At 43.9% G+C, this 22189-nt stretch overlaps 1 long non-coding RNA gene across 2 annotated transcripts; it reads right to left on the bottom strand.

Annotated features, from left to right (window-relative positions):
* Positions 1–1836: 1836 nt before the first annotated feature.
* On the bottom strand, positions 1837–17182 carry LOC120639027. 2 transcript variants are annotated; one of them, XR_005661143.1, is made up of 4 exons: positions 16849–17182; positions 16238–16405; positions 2589–2673; positions 1837–2139 (listed from the first exon to the last, which is right to left on the bottom strand). It is a non-coding gene; the product is annotated as an uncharacterized LOC120639027 (long non-coding RNA). The 2 variants fall into 2 exon arrangements; XR_005661142.1 differs by lacking the exon at positions 1837–2139 and having other exon boundaries at positions 2551–2673.
* Positions 17183–22189: the final 5007 nt, after the last annotated feature.

Below are 22189 nucleotides of genomic sequence, written 5' to 3' on the forward strand. Positions count from 1 at the left end.
AGTTATCTGCACTTATCTCTCAAATGGCAGAAAGAAAGATGGGGTGGAAGATGGTGGAACAAGTTGCTCTAGCAAACGGCATTTCTTTTCTGTGCACATATTTTCTTCCAGACACCATTGTTTATGTTACCTGTTAAGTGCTTACTATGTGGCAGGCACTATTCTGAACACTGAGGTAGATCCAAAATAATCAGGTTGGACCCAGTACCTGTCCCACATGGGGCTTGTAGTTTGCATCCCCATTTTACAGATGAGATGATTGAGGCACAGAGAAGTCAAGTGGCTTGCCCAAGATCATACAAGTGGGGGAAAAAGAAAGGAAAGGAAGGAAGGAAGGAAGGAAGGAAGGAAGGAAGGAAGGAAGGAAGGAAGGAAGGAAGGAGGAGGAAGAAGGAAGAAGAAGAAAGAAAGAAGAAAGAAAAAAGAAGAAAGAAAGAAAGAAAAGAAAGAAAAAGAAAGAAAGAAAGAAAAAGAAAGAAGAAGAAAGAAAGAAGAGAAAGAAAGAAAGAAAGATAAGAAGAGGGAAGAGGAAGAGGAAGAGGAAGAGGGAAAGAGGGAAGGGAAGAGGGAAGAGTAGGGAAGGGAAGAGGTAGGGAAGGAAGAGTAGGAAGGGAAGAGAGAAGGGAAATGAAAAGAAGGGAAGAGAAGAGAAGAGAGTAGAGTAGGAAGGGGAAAGAGAGAAGGAAATGAACAGAGAGAGGGAATGAACAGAGAAGGAAATGAACAGAGAAGGGAAGGAAGAGAGAAGGAAGGAAGAGAAAAGAGAAGAGGAGAGAAGGGAAGAGGAAGGGAGAGGGAAGGGAGAGGGAAGGGAAGAGGGAAGGGAAGAGGGAAGGGAAGAGGGAAGGGAAGAGGGAAGGGAAGGGAAGGGAAGGGAAGGGAAGGGAAGGGAAGGGAAGGGAAGGGAAGGGAAGGGAAGGGAAGGGAAGGGAAGGAATAAAGTTTGGTGCTGGAAATGTATCACCTTAGCTATGTACAAAAACATCTCTTGGACCAAACTTAAGAGAAGCCTTATCTTCCCCTCCACTCCTCCACCCAAAGTTATCCTAGGCAGGTTTGTCCCGACTCAGGAGTTGACAATTCATAAACCTTTTCTTTGTTGACCAAAAGAGTCTAACAAAAGGCATAGGTCTGTGGTAGAATTATCTACCAGGAATGAAGAGTGGGTAGTTTGCTCCACAGCCTGAGGTGAAATATGGAACTTTGAAGATATAAATTCCAAGTATGTTTTCAACCAGGTGGCCTTGAAATTGCTCCTATTTTTCCAGAACAGTAAGCGTTTTGGCAATAGATGCCCCTACGCCATGCCTAGTTCACAGTTTGATAGGGAAGCCTCTTTAAAATAGATGCTAAGATTATTTCTCTGTCAGAGCAAAAATGATGATGAGAGGGATAAATAATATCAAGATATTGAGAATACATGTGAAGAGGGGATTATTGTCTGTGACATTCGTTAATGTTGTACTTCCTCAGTGCTTTAGGTAAGTATACATATTAGGAAGCAACATTTAATTCTCTATTTCATTAAGAATCATTCCTTCAGGATTCACTTTAATTGAGCATAGAACATATTAGCAAGGTTGAATGACTCCAAACCAGAACTACACCCCAGTCTTTCCATAGCCTCCTCTCAACCAGGTCATCAGTTTCCCCACTTTCTGTGCCCCTCAGTCTAGGAATAATCAAGCTCAAATCCTGAGATGGTTTCAATCCTAAAATTCCATTTTTTTCCAATTTGAATCCATTTCAATAGTGCTGCATTTACAATTTCCCCCAGTCAAACTCCACAGAGGGAGCAATTTGTTGGAGCAAAAAGAAACACAAATATTGCAAGTGAAAAAATGGTATCCATATTCAAACTCAATGTTAAGTATTCCGACGGTGCCATTTGGGGGACGTCAATGTCCTGTCGGGAAAGCCTCCTGCGTTAACGCTGTAAAGAGCATCTTTTCAATCTGGGGCAAAGGAATCACAAGTAGCTTGAATGGTTACGATTGCATTCATTAAGAGTGGTGAGTTTCTGGACTCCAAATATTCCAATTTGGAGATTTTCAGGAGGGATTCTTTGTTTCTTTTTCAGCTTGATCACAGACATTTAATTCACACTGCCCAGGAAGGTACTTGATAAATGAACATTCACTAGCAGGAGTAGAAACATTTCAGATTAATTATTTGTGCATGCACACACACATATATACGTACACTCAATATATATACAGGAAGACTTTTAACTGTGGGAAAGTGTTGAGATTGTTAATATTCATCTGGTCCATCCCCCTGCCTGAAGGGACTGACACATCTAATCTATTCATAACAGATGGGTAGCTACTAAAGATTCCTGGAAAAGATATTCTACTACTTTCCTTGATGTACCTTCCGGTGTTAGACAATCCAAAGACAAAAAGCATTTTCCTTATATCAAGTCTAAATTTCTCCTGCTGCAATTTAACATAATTTCATTCTGTATTTTCTACTCCGTGGAGGTGAGCGGGTCTGCTCAATCACCCTTGAACAGACGTTTCAACAAGGACAAACAGAGTAACAATCATATTTTAGCCTCTTCTGTATTAAACAATCCAAATTCTTACTTTCTGGGTCATATTTTCCAACTTAGAATAGATTTCCGGTGATCTACTACAGACCTTCTCCAGTTTCTTCCCATTTAAAATCATCCTGGAAAAGAGCAACAGCAGAAGCAAGAGCAAGGTGAGTCTTTAACCGTGTACAAACCAATGCATTAGGCATTTGGGAGCGTTTGTGATGTAGGGTGGCCTACTGGAAAGAGCATAGGCCTGGGAGTCAGAGGACCTGCATTCTAAATCCAGCTTGGCCAATTGCTTGTTGTGTGACCTTGGACAAGTCACTTAACTTCTCCTTCTTTCTAGTCCCACAGCACAGCACTTATGTACATATCTGCAATTTATTTATTAATATTGATGTATATCTCCCCCTTCTAAATTGAAAGCTCACTGTGGGCAGGAGATGTGTCTGTTTATTGTCATTCTGCACTCTCCCAAGAACTTAGTACAGTGGTCAGCACACAGTAAATAGTTAATAAATACAGTTGACTACTTCAAATATACCAAACAATAGAAGACACAATCCTTGTCCTCAAGGAGCTTACAGTCCATGGGAAAGTGATAGTGAAGTGGGCTGTTTAGACTGCACCTGATGGAAGATGCCCACTCCCAACCCCTAGAATATATTATCAGCCAAATTCAAAAGAGGTTGATGATCTCAGTTTTCTCTTCTGTAAAATGAAGGTTAAATACCTGTTCTTCTTCCCCCTCAGATTTTGAGCTCCATGTGGGACAAGGACTTTTGTCTGACCTGATTATAATGTCTGCCCCGGCACTTAGAAGAGTGCTTGACACATAATAAACACTTAAACACTACATTCATTATTACCATCATTTTCTTTGACAGATATTTTCTACAGAAGCTAATTCTTTAAAAAAACTGGTTTATAGGAATACTTCCTTCTAACAACGAAAATATTTAAAAGATATAGAAATGGTATAGAAAACAATGTGCTCCAGCATTAAGAATTGATGCAATGGTTCATTAGGTAGTATAATGAAAAAGTTAAGTAGGTAGGACATTGTATTTGGAAATGAGCAGAATTACCTATCAGATTGAAGCAAGTCACATTAGATATTTTCACATTCTGGCATAAGATTTTAGAGAGTGATTAGTGAGTAGACCCTAAGGAAGCTTCTGGTTGGAGCACATTTTAATGATCGCTGGAATTTGAAATATGTTTGCCTCTGAGTGATGAAGGGGAAGACTAATTCTTAAAGAAAACAGAGATTCAGCCAAGCAGTCCTGTGACTTGTGGAATATCCACATTTTCCAAAACCCGTGTTTATACTTCTGACTTCTTCCCTGAAAAGGATTCAAAGTGAAGCAACGCATTAAACTCTCTTTTGACTAACTAATGTCATTTCCATTCTTGATCTATTTCGGGAGTTCTCCTCAAATGAGGGAGGGAAGTAAATATGCCTAAAGTACTTCTGGATGGAAAACCCTATTTCAAGCTCTTCAAGCCTCATCCATTTTCATTTTGTTGGGTTTTTTTTTTTCCCTCCAGTCCACCTCTTCTTTGTATAGCTTTTGTTCTTGTCTGACCATCCTCTCAGCGTGGCTCAGTGGAAAGAGCCTGGGCTTCGGAGTCAGAGGTCATGGGTTCGACTCCCGGCTCTGCCACTTGTCAGCTGTGTGACTGTGGGCAAGTCACTTAACTTCTCTGTGCCTCAGTTACCTCATCTGTAAAATGGGGATTAACTGTGAGCCTCACGTGGGACAAATTGATTACCCTGTATCTACCCCAGCGCTTAGAACAGTGTTCTGCACATAGTAAGTGCTTAACAAATACCAACATTGTTATTATTAGTAACATTTGCAATTTGCCCACACCCTTGCAAACATCCACTTGGCCCCTAAATCATGAGGAGTTGCAATTTTATTATTTTCCTGGAAGAATGGAAAAGATTGGCTGATGTCCTTTATTTTGTATCTCTGGAAGAAAAGGTTGACTGGTAAATTTTCTGACATCTTCAAGGTTCTCTAGACATTGCTGGGTCTTTAACGTGGGGCTTGAAAGCAGTGGGGAGCAGGTTTTAGATAAAAAGTCAGTGTATTTTTTATCAGATGCACATAAACCAAACCAGGGGATACAATCAAATGTCCCTGGTGATCAAGTCTGTGAAAAAGATATTTCACCCAAGGATTTCTTTTATCTGTTTCCAAAGCCCTTTTGAAAGACTCTGAGAATACAGGACCATCCTCAGAGAAGTTTGCACACAAGTGAGCTTCTGTCTCCTCCCTAGGTTTTGGTTCCATGTCAAGGTGACCATAAAGTGCCCAGATTTTCTTCAATTGAAAATGGGGCAGGGGTGAGCCCATGCATGTGAAGGATAGTGAGAGGAAGGAACAAGGAGGAAGTAAGGTAGTGGGGCAAAAATGGAGAGAAATAAAGAGGTAGAAAGGCAGATTCAAAGAAATAGGGAGACACCACCCCCTTAGAATGGGAGCCCCATGTGATTTGATTTATCTTGTGTCTCCCTGTAATTTAGCATAGTGCTTAACAAACACCATGATTATTGTTACTATTATTATTATTATTATTAATAATAAACTCACAGGTTCACATGTGCCCACATCACTGAGGTGCATACATGTCCAGGTGGCCACACGCACAAAGGCATGCTTAACAATAATAATAATAATTATGGTATCTGTTAAGCTCTTAACTATGTGCCAGGCACTGTACAAAATGCTGGGGTGGATGCAAGCAAATCATGTTGGACCCAATCTCCGTCCCACACGGGGCTCACAATCTCAATCCCCATTTTACAGATGAGGGACTGAGGCCCAGAAAAGTGAAGTGACTAGCCCAAGATCACAGAGCAGACAAGTGGAGGAGATGGGATTAGAACCCAGGACCTTCTGATTCCCGGGCCCATGCTCTATCCACCAAACCATGCCGCTGCTCGATGAGTGCTTGCCAGACCTGAGAGAAACAGCTAGATGATTACAAAGCACTGGGAGTTAAACTCCAGAAGACCAGCGTAACTATCTCCTGCTAGATCTCTAGAGATTCCTGGCCCAGAGACAGCTTTTATTTCTGAGGCCAGCAGGGTCAGAAACTGATAGGTCATAAGCTCCTTGTGGACAGGAAACAGGCCTACTAAACTCTATTGTACTGTACTCTCCCAAGGGCTTAGTACAGTGATCTGCACCCAGTAAGCACTCTATGAATACCACTGATTGACTGATTGATTATGTTTCCTAGCTCCCATCCTCCTGCCACTGTCGCCCAGTTCCAAGCGTTTGTCATCTCTCTAGAGTTCTCCTTCTCTCCATGGCCGCCATCACCTTGACCAGCAGTGGGTCTTTCCTTTGGTTTTCACTGGCCTTTTGGAAAGTGAGATTGGCCGGGGGTGAGGCCCCGGAGGGCAGTCAATCAACCGATCGATCAGTCATAATCCTTGAGCACTTACTATGTGCAGAGCACTGTACTAAGCACTTGGGAGAGTACAACAGAATTAGCAGACACATTTCCTGTCCGTAATGAATTTACAGTCTAGAGGAAGATTACGGTCTAGACTGACTCTTTGGCCTCGTGCAGAAAGAATAGTGACTTTATCATTATTTTTTAATGGCATTTGTTAAACACTTACTAACTGCGGGGCTAGATATAAGACAATCCGGTTGGACACACTCCCTGTTCCCATAGGACTCACAGTCTAAGGCGGAGGAAGTAGGAATCCATCCCCAAGTAGAGTTGGGGAAATGGAGGCAAAGTGATGTGAGCAAAGTCACACAGCTAGCAATTAGTAGAGCTGGGATTAGAACCCAGGTCTTTGACTCCCGGGCCCATGTTCTTTCCACTGGGCTACACCGCTTCTGTGAGCAGCTTGCCATGTCACCCAATATGTGGACTTTCCACTTGGGCAACTTGTTCTGGGACAAGAGCCAGAGTAGAGGGATTGCCTCCTTCTCCACAGTGGCCAGAAATGTTAAAAAACAAAAGAAAACAAAAACCTGCATTTCCCAATTTGTCTGATCAAATCAGATGAAGGAAAAAGGGTCTGACTGGAGGCCATCAGAAAGGATGACATCGGAGCATTTGAAAGTGGCACAGCCAACTGCTGCACTCCAAGTTCATACAGATCTTTTAAACACTAATGGACTTGACAAGCTAACCCATATGGAGTGACCTAGCTTGCCTCCTAGCGCGAGGACGTTGTTGAAGGCAGTAAGACTCCATTTTATTCACTCAATCGTATTCATTCAGTCATATGTATTAAGAGCTTACTGCGTGCAGAACACTGTACTAGGCGATTGAGAAAATACAACAATAAACACTGACAATCCCTGCCCACAATGAGCTCTCCGCCTAGAGGTGGGGGAGACAGCCATCAATACAAATAAAAAGACTTCGATACAAATAAATACAATCACAGATATAGACATAAGCGTTGTGGGCTGGGAAGGGGAAGGCAAAGGGAGCAAGTCAGGACGACAAAGAAGGGAGTGGGAGATGAGGAAAAGTGGGGCTTAGTCTGGGAAGGCTTCTTAGAGAAGATGTACTTTCAGTAAGGCTTTGAAGTGGGGAGAGTAATTGTCGGATTTGAGGAGGAGGGCCAGAGGCAGGACATGGGCCAGGGGTCCGTGGTGACAGGTGAGATTGAGGCAGACTGAGAAGGTGAGCGTCAGATGGGTGAAGTATGTGGGCTGGGTTGTAGAAGGAAAGAAGAGAGGAGAGGGAGGAGGGGGCAGGGTGATGGACTGCTTTAAAGCCGATGGTGAGGAGTTTTCGCTTGATAGGCAATGCCTGGAGATTTTGGATGGGGGGGTGACGTCCTGAACATTTCTGTAGTGCGCTGGGAAAAGAGGTGGGGGGAAAGGAGTTGGGAATGTTATCAAATGAGCAATTTCCAACCAGGATAAAGTTTAAGTATAATGGGATTCATTCATTCAATAGTATTTATTGAACGCTTACTATGTGCAGAGCACTGTACTAAGCACTTGGAATGTACAAATCGGCAACAGATAGAGACGATCCCCGCCCAGTGACGGGCTCACAGTCGATCCGAAGCTTATGTGCCTTAATCACTTAGTACACGTTCTTCTTATTGAAGACACATCCTCCAAGAGACCTTCCCTGATTATGCCGTCTTTCCCTCTTCTCCCACTCCCTTCTGTGCTGCCTTGACTTGCTTCCTTTATTCATCCCCCCTCCCAGCCTCATGGCACTTACGTATTTAACTGTAATTTCATTTATTTATATTAATGTCTGTCTCCCCGTCTAGACTACACCTCACTGTGGGCAGCAAAAGTGCCTGTTATATTGTGCTCTCCCAAGCATTTCGTACACGGCCCCGCACACAGTAAGCACTCGATAAACTTGACGACTGGCTGACTGGCTTTTGCAATGAGTGTGTTTCATTTTCTTGCTCTGTTTACTTTAACTCTGCCCTCTCCTCGTCCTGAAAAATTATTTCTCCATCCTTGACACCCATACCCATCACCCTTGCCACTTATACCAGATGTTTAATTCCCTCCTCACATCCCTTCTCCCCATTTCTCCCCCATTCCTTGTCCCCAGTGATCTGGGGACCTACTTTATTTAAAAAATTGAAACTATCAGGCGTGATCTCCTTAAAATCTCCCCTGCCCCTGGGTGAGCAGAGCGGGGTGAGAGTGCTCACAGAGATTTCGGCCATAGCTCTGATAAAGAAGTCAGTGGCTAAATACTTCTTTCCCTCCCACCGGTGTTTCTGGATAAAATGGATCGTTCACCAGGCAGGTTAGGAGTCCTATATCTGATAGCAAATTGCTCAAATGAAATAAAAACAATTCCATATGGCATCTAGCATTCACTGCAAGACTGGCTAAACCTTGACAGAAACATTTTATAGTAGCAGCTCTGTGTTCTTAGTGGTTTGGGATATCTGCCATCTCGCACGGCATAGTGGATAGAGCACGGGTCTGGCAGTCAGAAGGTTATGGGTTCTAATCCCTGCTCTGCCACTTGTCAGCTGTGTGACCTTGGACAGATCACTTCACTTCTCTGCACCTCAGTTACCTCATCTGTAAGATGGGGGTGAAGACTGGGAGCCTCATGTGGGACATGAACCGTGCCCAATCCGATTAACTCGTTGGTCCCACCTTCACAACACTGCTAAAATCTGCCCTTTCCTCTCCATCCAAACTGTTATCCTATTAATACAATCACTCATCCTAACCCGCCTATCCTTGCTGACCTCCCAACCCCTTGTCTCTTCCCACTCCAGTCCATACTTCGCTCCGCTGCCTGGATCATCTTTCTACAAAAACATTCGGAACATGTCACGCCCCTCCTCAAAAATCTCCAGTCGTTGCCTATCCACCTCCAAATCAGACAAAGACTCCTCACCATCGGCCTTGAAGCAATCCATCACTTTGCCCCCTCCTACCTCTCCTCGCTTCTCTTCTTCTACAACCCAGCCCACATACTTTGCTCCTCTGTGTTAACCTTCTCACTCTGCCTCAATCTTGCCTCTCTCACCGCTGACTCCTCGCCCACGTCCCGCCTCTGGCCTGGAACGCCCTCCCTCCGGAAATCCGACAATAATAATTATGGCATTTAAGCACTTACTATGTGCCAGACATTGTTCTAAACTCTGGGTTGGATACAAGCAAATCGGGTTGGACACAGTCCCTGTCCCAAGTAGGATTTACAGTCTCATTCCCCATTTTAAAGATGAGGGAACTGAGGCCCAGAGAAGTGAAGTGACTTGCCCAAGGTCATAGAGCAGACAAGTGGCGGAATCAGGATTAGAACTCATGACCTTCTCGATTCCCAGGCCCATGGTCTATCCACTGTGCCATGCTGCTTCCTAGTTAGAGAAGCGGCGTGGCTCAGTGGAAAGAGCCCGGGCTTGGGAGTCAGAGGTCACGGATTCAAATCCCGGCTCTGCCGCTTGTCAACTGTGTGACTTTGGGCAAGTCACTTAACTTCTCTGGGCCTCAGTTCCCTCATCTCTAAAATGGGATTAAGACTGTGAGCCCCACGTGGACAACCAGATCACCTTGTATCCTCCCAGTGCTTACAACAGTGCTTTGCACATCATAAGCGCTTAACAAATGCCATCATTATCATTAATGTTTTGTTCACAGTGGAGGCTTACGTATTGTGAATGAGTATCCTGGGGAGAGATATTTAAACCCTGTTCAGGCCTCAGTTTCCCTCCTGAGAATACTAATTACAGTCTCAACCAGTTTGAAAGTTCAGACTCCAGCTGCAACTGAATCCATGTGAGAAGCACCGTGGCCTGGTGATAGAGCATGGTTGGAGTCAAAGGACCTGGTTTCTAATTCCAGCTCCACCACTTGTCTTCCGTGTGACCTTGGACAAGTCACTTAACTCCTCTGCACCTCACTTACCTCATCTGTAAAATAGGGTTAAGACTGAGAGCCCCCTGTGGGGCAGGACTGTGTCCAAACTGATTAGCCTGTAACTACCCCAGTGTTTAATACAGTGCCTAGCACATAGAAAGCACCGAACAGTACCATGAAAAAAACTCTTTAACAACCTGCTGCCCATTCCTCTGAGTTGGGAGCATCAGTTAGCTAGAATTAGACAGGGCCTCGAGCTTCCTCGAGACAGGCCCTGGACAAGCCCAAGGAACCACAGGAAATTACTTTTCCCGTCGTCACTCTCTGTCAGATTCCTAGCCGAGGGACTTCACAAAGACCCTAAAACCAGTATTTTGGAACACAGAGCACTAAAGCGATAGGGACGAGAGAAAAACAGCAGCAGAACCTGCACGTGCGGCAGCGGCAAGACCAGTGACATTAATCAAAGCACCGTATAGTCAAAACAGAAGGAATAAAACCCCAGCCCTTTGAGGGAGTCGCAATATCCACCTCTCAGTCTTTCACCCCTGAATCTCTGTTTTCCACCGAAAATCCAATCTTAAATTCTCCAGGAAACTCAAGCAATGTAAACAGCTTCTTGGGCGAGATCACAAACCAGCAGACGATTAGTCTCAGGCAGTCATGTCAACTTCATGGGTCCCGAGAGCAGAACGCTCCTATCCAAAAGAGCGTTTTGACTTGTTTTTTACCTTGGAGTTGCAGCATGAAAGAAAGGAGAACTGTGTATTGACAATTCTTGGCATTTCCAAATGTCAGCTCCTCACTTATGACAAGCCTTAGAATAAAAACAGGAGCATGCAAATTCTAGACGCACAATGGAAACCGTGGCTTCACAAAGGAACCGCAAGCTGATATTGTTTATGTCTCTTCGGTTTTCAGACGGCCAAGGAGATCAGTGTTTCAACCCTGGGCAGGGCCAAATTTGACTTGAATGAGATCCTGACAAAGAAAACCCGGGAGCTTCTAGGGATGCTGTTGTCAGCGGATGCCATTCTTTCCTGGAGGAAAGGTCCAGTCCCTAGTCCTTATGGAGCTAAAAGAGAGCGTGCTGGTCAAACCTTTGTCTTGGAAGGGAAGGTGTGATGCCGGAGTGGCAACAAACAGAAACTTCTTACCATCAGCTTTAAGCACTCATTCACCTTGCCCCTTCCTACATTACCAGCGTGGCCTAGTGAGTAGAGTGTGCGCCTGGGGGACAGAAGGATCTGGTTTCTAGTCTCAGCTCAGCCACCTGTCTGGGTGACCTTGGGCAGTCACTTAACTTCTCTGTGCCTCAGTTACCTCATTGTAAAATGAGGATTGAGACTGTGAGCCCTATGGATAGGGACTGTGTCCAACCTAACTTGCCTTTATCCATCCCAGTGATTAGAACAGTGCCCGGCACATAGTAAGTACTTAAATACCACAATTATTATTATTACCTCCCTGATTTCTTACTACATCCCAGCATGCTCACTTCAGTCCTCTAATGCCAATCTACTCACTGTTCCTCCAGCCAGATCTCCCTCCTCCAGACTATGACTCTTCTCACATTCAAAGCCATGGGTTCGAATCCCGGACTCTGCCACTTAATAATAATAATGGTGGCATTTGTTAAGCGCTTACTGTGTGCAAAGCACTGTTCTAAGCGCTGGGGGGATACAGGGTGATCAGATTGTCCCACGGGGGCTCACAGTTTTAATCCCCATTTTACAGATGAGGTATCGGAGGCACAGTTAAGTGAGAAGTTAAGTGACTTGCCCAAAGTGACACAGCTAGCAAGAGGCAGATCTGGGATTCGAACCCATGACCTCTGACTCCAAAGCCCAGGCCCTTTCCACTGAGCCACGCTGCTTCTCTTTCCAGTGAGCCACGCTGCTTCTTGGCAGCGGTGACTGTGGCAAGTCACAACTCCTCTGTGCCTCAGTTACCTCATCTGGAAATGGAGATTAACTGTGAGCCTCACGTGGACAACCTGATTACCCTGATCTACCCAGCGCTTAGAACAGTGCTCTGCACATAGTCAGCACTTAACAAATACCAATATCATCATCATTATTATTATTATTATATATTATAAATGCACATCTCCTCCAAGAGGCTTTCCCCAGTAAAACTCTCATTTCCTCTTCTCCCCTCCCTTCTGCATTGCTCTTGCACTTTGATTTGCACCTTTCATTCACCCCACCCTCAGCCCCACAGCATCTGTGTGCATATCTGCAATATGTTTATTCACATTAATGACTGTCTTCCCCTCTGGACTATTATACTCTGTTATACTGTACTCTCCCAAGAATAGTACAGTGCTCTGCACATAGTAAGTGCTCAATAAATATGACTGATTGATTGGACTGTCCACTGAGAAACGGGAATGCTCAAGGCAAATGACAGTTAAACTGATGTCTGTACTCGGAGAGGACATTCCTGCCCATTTTCGCCTGTCTCTCAATCATCACTAGATGAGAACTAGACTAGACCACTGGTTTCCTGTTTCCCAGAGCAGCATCTGTTCACTGGACAGAAAACAGGCTAATTTCTCTTCATGTTAATCAACATCTTTCCAAAGTCACTTCCGAAAAGGCCAAAACCAGCTTTAATTAACTCTAGAATCCCCTTACTTGGCCCCCAATAACGGCCCCTCTCAATTATTCAGGGGTTGATTATGCAGGCTTTTTGTTGCTTCTCCTTTCTGTTCTCCACCTTTTGGCCGTGTAATTGCTCATTAGCAGCTTTCATTGCCCCGGCAATGAAATGCAAATCAGGTCAGTTGGCAGCTGCAGTGAAAGATTGGGTGGGACAGGAGATTGAAGCTGAGGGAGGTTTCTGAATTTTGTGGGCATTATATTACTTACTCTATACCAGTCCCCATGATCATAAGTAATGTTAAGTAAATGATTATGATATCCAAATACGATCCCTCAGGAACAGGTGGAATGAAATAATTTGTCCTTGGAAGTCTGTTCCATTGCTCTTAACGTGTGTCTTAAAAGGTGCACCGAGCCCCGGTTTTAATATCGTAACTCTGGTATGTCTAAGCCCGGTGATAAGGGAGATTAAGTCTCCCATTGAGAATGACAGACAAGCTTCAGGCCTGAGACATGACTGGGAACCCATAAAAAGAAATTGATTAAAGTGCTTGCTGGTGGTTTCTGTGGGACCACTCACACACTTCCCTCTCAGGGTGACACCTGGAGAGTTTCCAGTACTCTACCAGTCTTGACTAAGGGAAGGAGAGTCAAGCACAGGCCTTCCCATTCCTTTCCTAGCTTGGACAGTGGTTAGGGAGCGGAAGGCCATCTGCGACAAGTCAAAACTCACCCGTGCTGGGCAGCAGCGGCATGGAGAGAGTCCAGGGCGGAGATTCAAGTTTACTGCGTGGAAGGAGGCAGTGGTAAACCACTTCCATATTTTCACCAAAAAAACTCTATGGATCCACTACCAGAACGATTGCAGATGGAGAATGGGGCGTTCCGGGAGAGATGTATCCGCGGTGTCACTGTGGGTTGGAAACGACTCGACGGCATAAGACAAGACTCACCTACTCCTGTTCCTGTTAGCTCTGTTCCGCTGGGGAACGGGGTGCAGCAAGCAAGTAGGCCAGGGGCGAAAGTAAAATTTCCTCTACAGGAAGAGCAAGGGAAGACTAAGGAGAGGGTGGGATTATGGTGAGTATGTTTACCCGCAGGAAGCGGGAGGGACTGAAAGCAAGAATTTCTGAGCAGGGGTGCGAGTGTGCAAAATGGGCAAATTCCTTCCCACGTTTTTTCATGTTATTTGTTAAGCACTTTGTGTCAAGTACTGCGCTAATTGCTGGGTAGATACAAGTTAATCCGGTCAGACACAGGTCCTGTCCCACATGGATTCCCAATTTAAGTAAGGGAGAAGGGGTAATGAATCCCCATTTTACAGTTGAGAACCTGAGCACAGAGAGTTTGGGGAGAAAGATTTTCCCAGAATATCCATATTTTTCCTAACACCAGCTACCAGATCCCTTGTTATATACTCCTAGATAGGTTGACCAGGACTGGATCCAGTACAAAGCTTTATCTGCTGTGTTAGGGACATGGTTATAAATTATTTGCTCATATTAATGTCTGTCCCCCTCTAGATGTAAGCTCCCTGTAGGCAGGGAATAAGTCTACCAGCTCAGTTGTATTATACTCTCCCAAGCACTTAGAACACTGCTCTGCACACAGTAAGCACTCAAATACCATTGATTGATTGTTTTTTAATGGTATTTGTTAAGCACTTTTTACACGCCAGGTACTGAGCTAAACTCTGGGATAGATACAATCTAATTAAGTTAGACACAGTCCACTGTCCCGTATGGGGCTCGCAGTCTTAATCCTCATTTACAGATGAGGTAACGGGCACAGAGAAGTTAACTGATTTGCCCAAGCTCACACAGCAGACGTGGCAGAGTTCAGAATTAGAATCCAGGCCCTTCTGACTCCCAACTCCGGTAGTCTATCCATTAGACCATGCTGCCTTCTCAGCATGATTGATTGATCTGACAGGGTTCTCTAATTCTGATTTGTCCGGTCAGCATTTCTAGCCACCAACTTTTCTGATCTCTGTTGTGTCCTCAAGAATACAGGCTTTAAGACTGAGAGAAAAATAGTCACACCTGAAAAGACTAACATGGGACCCACAATACTGACTGCATAAAGATTACCCTTTGTGCTTGTGGTACCCCTGGAATTGTGTTCAATTTAGCTTTCTGTCTGTCACCCCCTACGGAGCTTTTCCTGGTAAGAGAGTGTTCCTTCCTTGTGATTGGTCTGTCTATGGCAAATCCCGTTTCCAGCTGATGCCCTGTATTTCCTCTTCTCTTTTTTTTCAATTTCCGCAGTTTTAGTTTCAACCTACAGTGCTCTACATGCGGTAAGTGCTTACGAATCATAAGGGCTTTTGTCTAACTCCTGAACTTCTGCAAAGCGTGAATTGTTTGCTGTATATTGGCTTTTTATCTCTGAGTCATTTGCAGTGGGGCTGATCTTGTTGACTCTACGTCACTGAAAATTTTGACATCTGCACGTTTTGACAAAGTAGTATCTTTTAATCACACACTAACATTGGTTGATGTTGGACAGAGTTCTGCATTTCTTTGAACCATAATCTGGTGAAATATTCTTCTGAATCAATTTAATCAGAGGTGAGAACTCAAAAGACATTCCATAGAAACTATATTTCCTAATCATCACTAGAAAAAATTAATCCTTTTGCATAGACAAAACCTGTAAACCTTTGCCAGTTTCTATTTGATTCTTTATCAATCCATCTTACTTTTTGAAAATATCTTGAAGGCAAACATCTTTCTAAAATAATGTCAATACTGAAAATTAATTTTAGTTCTTCTGATTATAAAATCTGTTAAATTTCCTATCCACAAATAGTTTTAGGGAAAAAAGAAAATAATTAAGACTTGAAAGAGCATATTAATGTAAAGACTGAAAAGAAGAGCAAAATCCATTCTCTGCATCTTTAACCTCTCCAGATGTTGACTTTAAGAAACACATTTTCAGGGAGTAATCACCTAATTTCTGAGAGCTGTTAGACAAAATTTGGACTTGTAGTAGTTCCCGACACATGAGCACCGAAGGCAGAGGTGGAATCTACCATGTTCAACAACCCTACTCCACAGGTGCTACAACTATTAACTTATACCAGGCAGAGTCTATAAATGGCCAGAGAACAGCCACCAAAATCAACCAACTTCCATCCCTATATTCCCATACTACCTTATTCTTCATCTTGCTCCAACTATTCATATTAAAAAAAAATTGCTTTTCAGTGAACTACATTAGATTTAGAGAAGCAGCGTGGCTCAGTGGAAAGAGCACGGGCTTGGGTGTCAGAGGTCACGGGTTCGAATCCCAGCTCTGCCGCTTGTCAGCTGTGTGACTTTGGGCAAGTCACTTAACCTCTCTGTGCCTCAGTTACCTCGTCTGTAAAATGGGGATTAAGACTGTGAGCCTCATGTGGGACAACCTGATTACCCTGTCTACCCCAGTGCTTAGAACAGTGCTCTGCACACAGTAAGCTCTTAACAAATACCAATATTATTATTTTAAGCAATTAAAAACAAAGAATGTGTACTTCGTTTCTTTCATAACTCTCCTAAGTGTTCAGTACAGTGTTTAGCACCCAGTAGGCACTTAGTAAATATCTTTGAAGGATATTAGCAACCGCTTTGCAAAATAACCACAGGAAGAGGAAGTGCTATCCCACACACCAACTGTCCACTCTGCTGGTGTTCAACACTTGAAATGTGCTTATGATGATGAGAAAAACAATGATGTTAATGATGCTGAGCTACAGCCGGACTGACCTTTGATGCTCAACAGACCGAGAGCCAGTTTTCGTACGGAAACTCCAGACTGTGTCTTGTAGTCCATCAGACTCAGACATCCTTTGCAAGGTATTCTTTCCTTGATTAACTTCCAACTATCAAAAGTTTTCACTTTGCAATTAAGTTGTTTCAGCCACCATGTTCTTTCTGAAAATGAAGCAACAGCCTCTTATCAGTCCTTTTCATATTTCCCGTCCAGTGGTGTGTTTTAATTCTGAAAAGACCGTGTTATTAAACTTTTGTGTGATTCTGTGATTGCCATCTTCAGCACTAAAGATGCAATCAGGAAAAGAATTTATGTCTTATAATTCAATGAATGAATGCGCTTCTGCAGTAATTTCTTCAGTAATTACTTGTGTAAACTGTGTGTTTCTGTAATTGAAACTCTACAGTGTGGGTAATTTATCAAAATCTATAATTTATTATAACATTTTCCATCTTGTTTTTCTTGTCTCTCTGCCTTCCCTCCAAATTTTTTTTTCCCTTCAATCAATCAGAATTGAGTAAGGAAGATTAACACATACTGTACTTTGACATTCCAAAATCAACCCGTTTTCAGAAAGCTCGCGTTATTATTTTGGTTTGCTCACCTATTTTCCACTGGCCTACCAGGTGGGATTTCTCAACGGTCTTTCAAAAAATATTCCATTGCAATCTGGTAGAATCCAGTGCCCTTGGTGGGAGAGGAGCACTCTTCGACATCACATTCCCTTCGCTGAAACATTTCAGTGCAGGGCAGAAACACATTTTACAAGAGGGGAAGTGAAATCCCAGCAGATGTGTGTGTGTTTGATCCCATTCTCCCCACTCCCGCCTCAACATTCAGCAACAGGATTAGACTGGTCTTCAGATACTGGTCCATTTTCTATGGGAGAGCAGGAGAGGTATTGGGTCAGCAATCAGAGCTAAGAGGGTGGCGAACACATCTTGAATAGGTCCTAAATTCATAAATAAAAAGGTTGACAAACTTCCCTTAGGTGCTTGCTCCACACTCAGTGAACATTCAATAAATAGCATTGAAGCAGCATGGCCTAATGGAAAAAGCATGGGCCTGCATTCTAATCCTGGCTCTACCACTTGCCTGCTGTGTGACCTTGGGCAAGTTACTTAACTTCTCTGTGCCTCATTTTCATCAACTGTAAAATGAGAATTCATCTATTCTCCCTCCTACTTAGAATGTGAGCCCAACATGAGGCAGGGACTGTGTCTGATCTGATTAACCTATTTCTACTCCACTGCTTAAAACAGTACCTGGCTCCCAGTAAACACTTAACAAATGCCATAATCATCATCATCGATTGATAGATTGCTCTATGTCCTCTCTGTCATCATCAAACCCCCGCTGATGGGCTCAAACAAAGAACAGAGGAGCAAGAAGGGCAAATGGAAAAGTCCTGGGATGCTGTTGTCGCAGGGCACCTTCCCACCCATGCCAGATTCAATCAGTGAGTATTATTTATTGATCCCTTATTGAATGTGAAACCTTGTAGTAAGCACTTGGGAGAATACTCTTGAAGCAGGAAGTATGTTCTCTGCAGTCTAATCAGAGACAGACAGAAAACTATTTCAAATAGTGTGAGCAGGAGGAAGAATTTAATGCTAGCATCCAGCCTATATTATGAACTTACCTGACTCCGTTCCTATGCCTACAAAATCTCTTCTTACCTAATAAATGATTATTTCCACTGTTCCAGCTGAAAAGCTAGGCCCTAATCCATATAGATCCCAGATAAATCTTGGGTCTTCCCTGCATAAAACTACACCTTGTCCCCCTCTTTTTAGTCTGGTGCTTATTGTATGGGAAGCTTCCTGAGGATGGAGGTCACGCCTATCAACTACTGTATCCCCGAAACCGAACAGTGGTCTGCACACAGTTTGCGCTCAGTAAAGCTCAATGATTGCTTTTACACAAGGCAAAGAGCAGGCACAAGCCTAACAGTTTGCATAGGGTTGTTTTTTGTGGTAATGAGTTAGAAGAGCAGATTGGATCATCATGCATTGGCAGAAACTGGACTACGGGGTCAGACGATAATAATACTTATGATATTTGTTCAGTGCTTCCGAAGTACCAGGCTCTATGCTAAGTGCTGGGGCAGATACAGGCCAATCAGATTGGACACAGTCCATGCCCCACATTGGACTCACAGTCTTCATCCCTGTTTTACAGATGAGATAACTGAGGCACAGAGAAGTTCACTGACTTTCCCAAGATCATACACAGATAAGTGGAGGAGTCAGGATTAGAATGCAGGTCCTTCCGATTTCCAGGCCTTTGCTCTATCCACTAGACCAGACAACGAGGCTGGTAGAGAAGAGTGTGATTATCCCTGCTGTCCCTGGGGTGTCTCCTTCACTTAATCCACTGTCAAACACAATGCTTCAGCCGGCGTTCTAAATGTGGTTTCTTCTCCTCTGTTTCACTGTGCCACGGTATTAAGTCCGAGGGGATATTAAGCCCCGAGATGGTTGTTAAAACGAAACACGGGTCGCTAATGAATTAATTCCAGTCGATAATTATACTGTTTCCAGCCAAGCTCTCTCAAAAATGTGGTCTGTGTCCTCTTCGGTTCCCAGGAGACAGAAGCAATGAGTGACGCAAGCACCACGAGCCTTCCTTTATTTTCCTTTATTTTTAATCCAAGTGCTGTGATTTCCCCTTTCAGTATGTATGACTTCAAAGGCCACCGATCACCTTCCATTTGGGAAGAAGAAGAAGTGTCATTCAGTGAGTCAGTGGCAGCCGTTACTATGGAATTGATGATACAATTAGACCCTACGGGAGGCAGATGTCCACACAGCCTGTGTGGCTGGGGAGAGGGGACAGGGACACCACCTCAGGCAGAGGTGGATGGGCCAATTTCTGAATTATTCTGAAATTTGAAAAGGGACTGCCCTCAGAGGATGCAAATCCAATCCCAGATGGTAAGTGCTCTCACCATCAGTTCAAAGGGGTGGCACTGGAATGGAATTACTGGGCTTCCTGGCGGGGCTGAGGTGTAGGGGAGAAATGGCTGCCAACAAGAAAAAGCTTCAAAGCCCTGTGCCTCTGGGCCCTGTACTGAATAACCCCCAAGTGGCCTGCCGTAGACACGGCTGGTGGGGGATTCGGGGGGACAGGGGAAACTTATGTTTAACAGATAAATGCTCCTGATAAATAGGAAAGGAAGGCGGAACAAATTGCATTTCTTTCAGACCTGCTGTCTACTCCCTTTAGGCTCTGTCCATGTGGCCCACGATCATTTGTCTCACTGCGGTAAATATTTTCCATTCCTTGAAAAGACTAGGGAAATAGACATATTTTTCCAGTGTCTCTTTGTAATTTCTATTTGCCTGAACTCGGGAGTCCCTTTCTAGCAGACCAATTTCTACCTTCCTTGCAGTAGTAAACTGCTTCCCTTTGTGATTGTTTTGTGTTTTTTTTGCTGAGACACGAGACACCCTTTTATCTTATCGAGACCTTGCACTCAGATGAATGTTCTCAGTCAGTGAGTGATGTACCTTCAAAGATGAAGCATATTGTCCTCCACCCTTCATATGCAGGGGAGTAGATAAGACTTTCCCAACACAACTCCAGTTTTGAGCAGATCAACATTCTCTTCCTCCTGACTTTCTCATCACCATAGATGGCACCACCACCCTTCCTGTTTCACAAGCCTGTAAACTTGGTATTATCCTTGTCTCCTCTCTCTCATTCAACCCACATATTCAATCCATCACTAAATCCCGTCGGTCCCACCTTCACAAAATTGCTAAAATCCATCCTTCCCTCCCCATTCGAACTGCTACCAGGTTGATAAAATCACTCATCCTATCCCATCTGGAATCCTGCATCAGCCTCCTTGCTGACCTCCCAGTCTCCTGTCTCTCCTCACTCCATTCCATACTTCACTCTACTGCCTGGATCATTCTTATACAAAAACATTCAGGACGTGTCTCCCCGCTCTTCAAAACACTCCAGTGGTTTTCCATCCACTTCCACATCAAACAAAAACTCCTCACCACTGGCTTAAAAGCACTCAATCACCTTGTTCTCCCCTACCTCACCTCTCTAGTCTCCTACTACAACCTATCCCACACATTTTGCTCCTCTAATGCTAACCTTCTCACTGTGCCTCGATCTAATCTATCTCGCCACCGACCTCTTGCCCACGTCCTGCCTCTGGCCTGAAACGTCCTACCTCCTCAAATCCGACAGACAGGTACTCGCCCCCGATTCAAAGCCCTATTGAAGGCACATCTCCTCCAAGAGGCCTTTCCTGACTAAACCCCCCTTTCCTCTTTGCCCACTCCCTTCTGTGTCACCGTCACTTGTTCCCTTCGTTCTTCTCCCTTCCCAGTCCCATAGCACTTACGTACATATCTGTAATTTATTGATTTATATTAACGTCTGTCTCCCCACCTCTAGACTGTAAGCTTGTTGTGGGCAGGGAATGTGTTCATTATTTTACTGTATTCTCCTAAGTGTTTAGTACAGTGCTCTGCACAGAGTAAGTGCTCAGTAAATATGATTAAATGACAATCTCTGGAAGTAATATCTTCTGATAATAATAAAAATAATAATAATAATAATAATGGCATTTTTTTAAGTACTTACTATGTATTAAGCACTGTTCTAAGCAGTGGGGTGGATATAAGCTAATCAGGTTGGACAATAGAAGCTTATCAGGTTGGACACAGTCCCTGTTCCACATGAGGCTCACAGTCTTAACCCCCATTTTACAAATGAGGTAAATGTGGCACAGAGAAGTTAAGTGACTTGCCCAAGGTCGCACAGCAGGTAAATTGCAGAGTTGGGATTAGAACCCAGCTCCTTCTGATTCCCAGGCCCATGCTCATTCCACTGGCCACACTACTTCTCACAGTGTCTAGTACACAGCAAAGTTTTGGGTGGCTGGAGAGATTCCCTGCTTCCCGATCTTCCTGGCTAGAGGCTCTTAGGGTTGATGATAATACCCTCGCTTGCTTTATTGATTTTTAAGAGTGAAAGAGATGCCAATGAGTCAATTATCTATTTTATCCGTCACCCAAAACAACGAGAGCTTCCTTTGCCTTTCCTTTCCACTCCACAACAAGAGGACATGCTATAGCCTTGAAGACTCGTCCCAAATTCCTCTTGGAATCGCTCAGATTATCATCTTCAACCAGAGCAGTGAACAAACAAACCCACCACCCAGAAATGACAAGGTTAAGATACAAAACAGAAGCCACAGGGAGATCAGCGAGAAGACAAGACTTGGCCTTTTTCCACAGGACACCTCTCCCCATCCCCCAATGAAGAAAGAAAAGGAAGAGAGAAGCAGCTTGGCCTAGTAGACAGATCATGGGCTTTGGAGTCAGAAGGACCTGGGTTCTATTCATGGCTCTGTCACTAGTCTGCTGTGGCTCTGGGCAAGTCACTTCACTTTCTCTGTGTCTCAGTTCCCTCATCTGTGAAATGGGATTTAAGACTGTGAGTCCTCTCTGAGATACAACCGTGTTCAACCTGTTTAGATTTTATCTACTCCAGCACTTAGTACAGTGCCTGGCATATAACAAATGTCACTTAAAAAAAACAGTTAATAGGGGGTCCCCTCCGAAGCAGCTGTTTGGCTTTCACTTGGTTATCATTTTTCTTCCTGCTACTTCTCTCAAAAACACACATGTTTCTTCTTTGCATGGACACTCCTACTGAAGATTACAGAGCTACTGCACAGCTGAAAAACCAGATGCTATCTTGGGAAGATAAATTAACATCCTTAATAGTGTATTCTTTCCCCAGTCAATGAGCAAAGGGAAAGAATAAATAAAGGAATAAGCTTTAGAAGAAACAGTTTCTTATGTTCTGCTGTTCCATTTACTATGGGTTATTAAATCTTTGGGGAGATTGGGAAGTTGTTCTCAGTTCGTTAAGGAAAGAAAACCTGTTGACAATTGAGGCATCAGAAGTAGCTA

Source organism: Ornithorhynchus anatinus, chromosome 2 (assembly GCF_004115215.2).
Source record: "Ornithorhynchus anatinus isolate Pmale09 chromosome 2, mOrnAna1.pri.v4, whole genome shotgun sequence".
NCBI lineage: Eukaryota > Metazoa > Chordata > Mammalia > Monotremata > Ornithorhynchidae > Ornithorhynchus > Ornithorhynchus anatinus.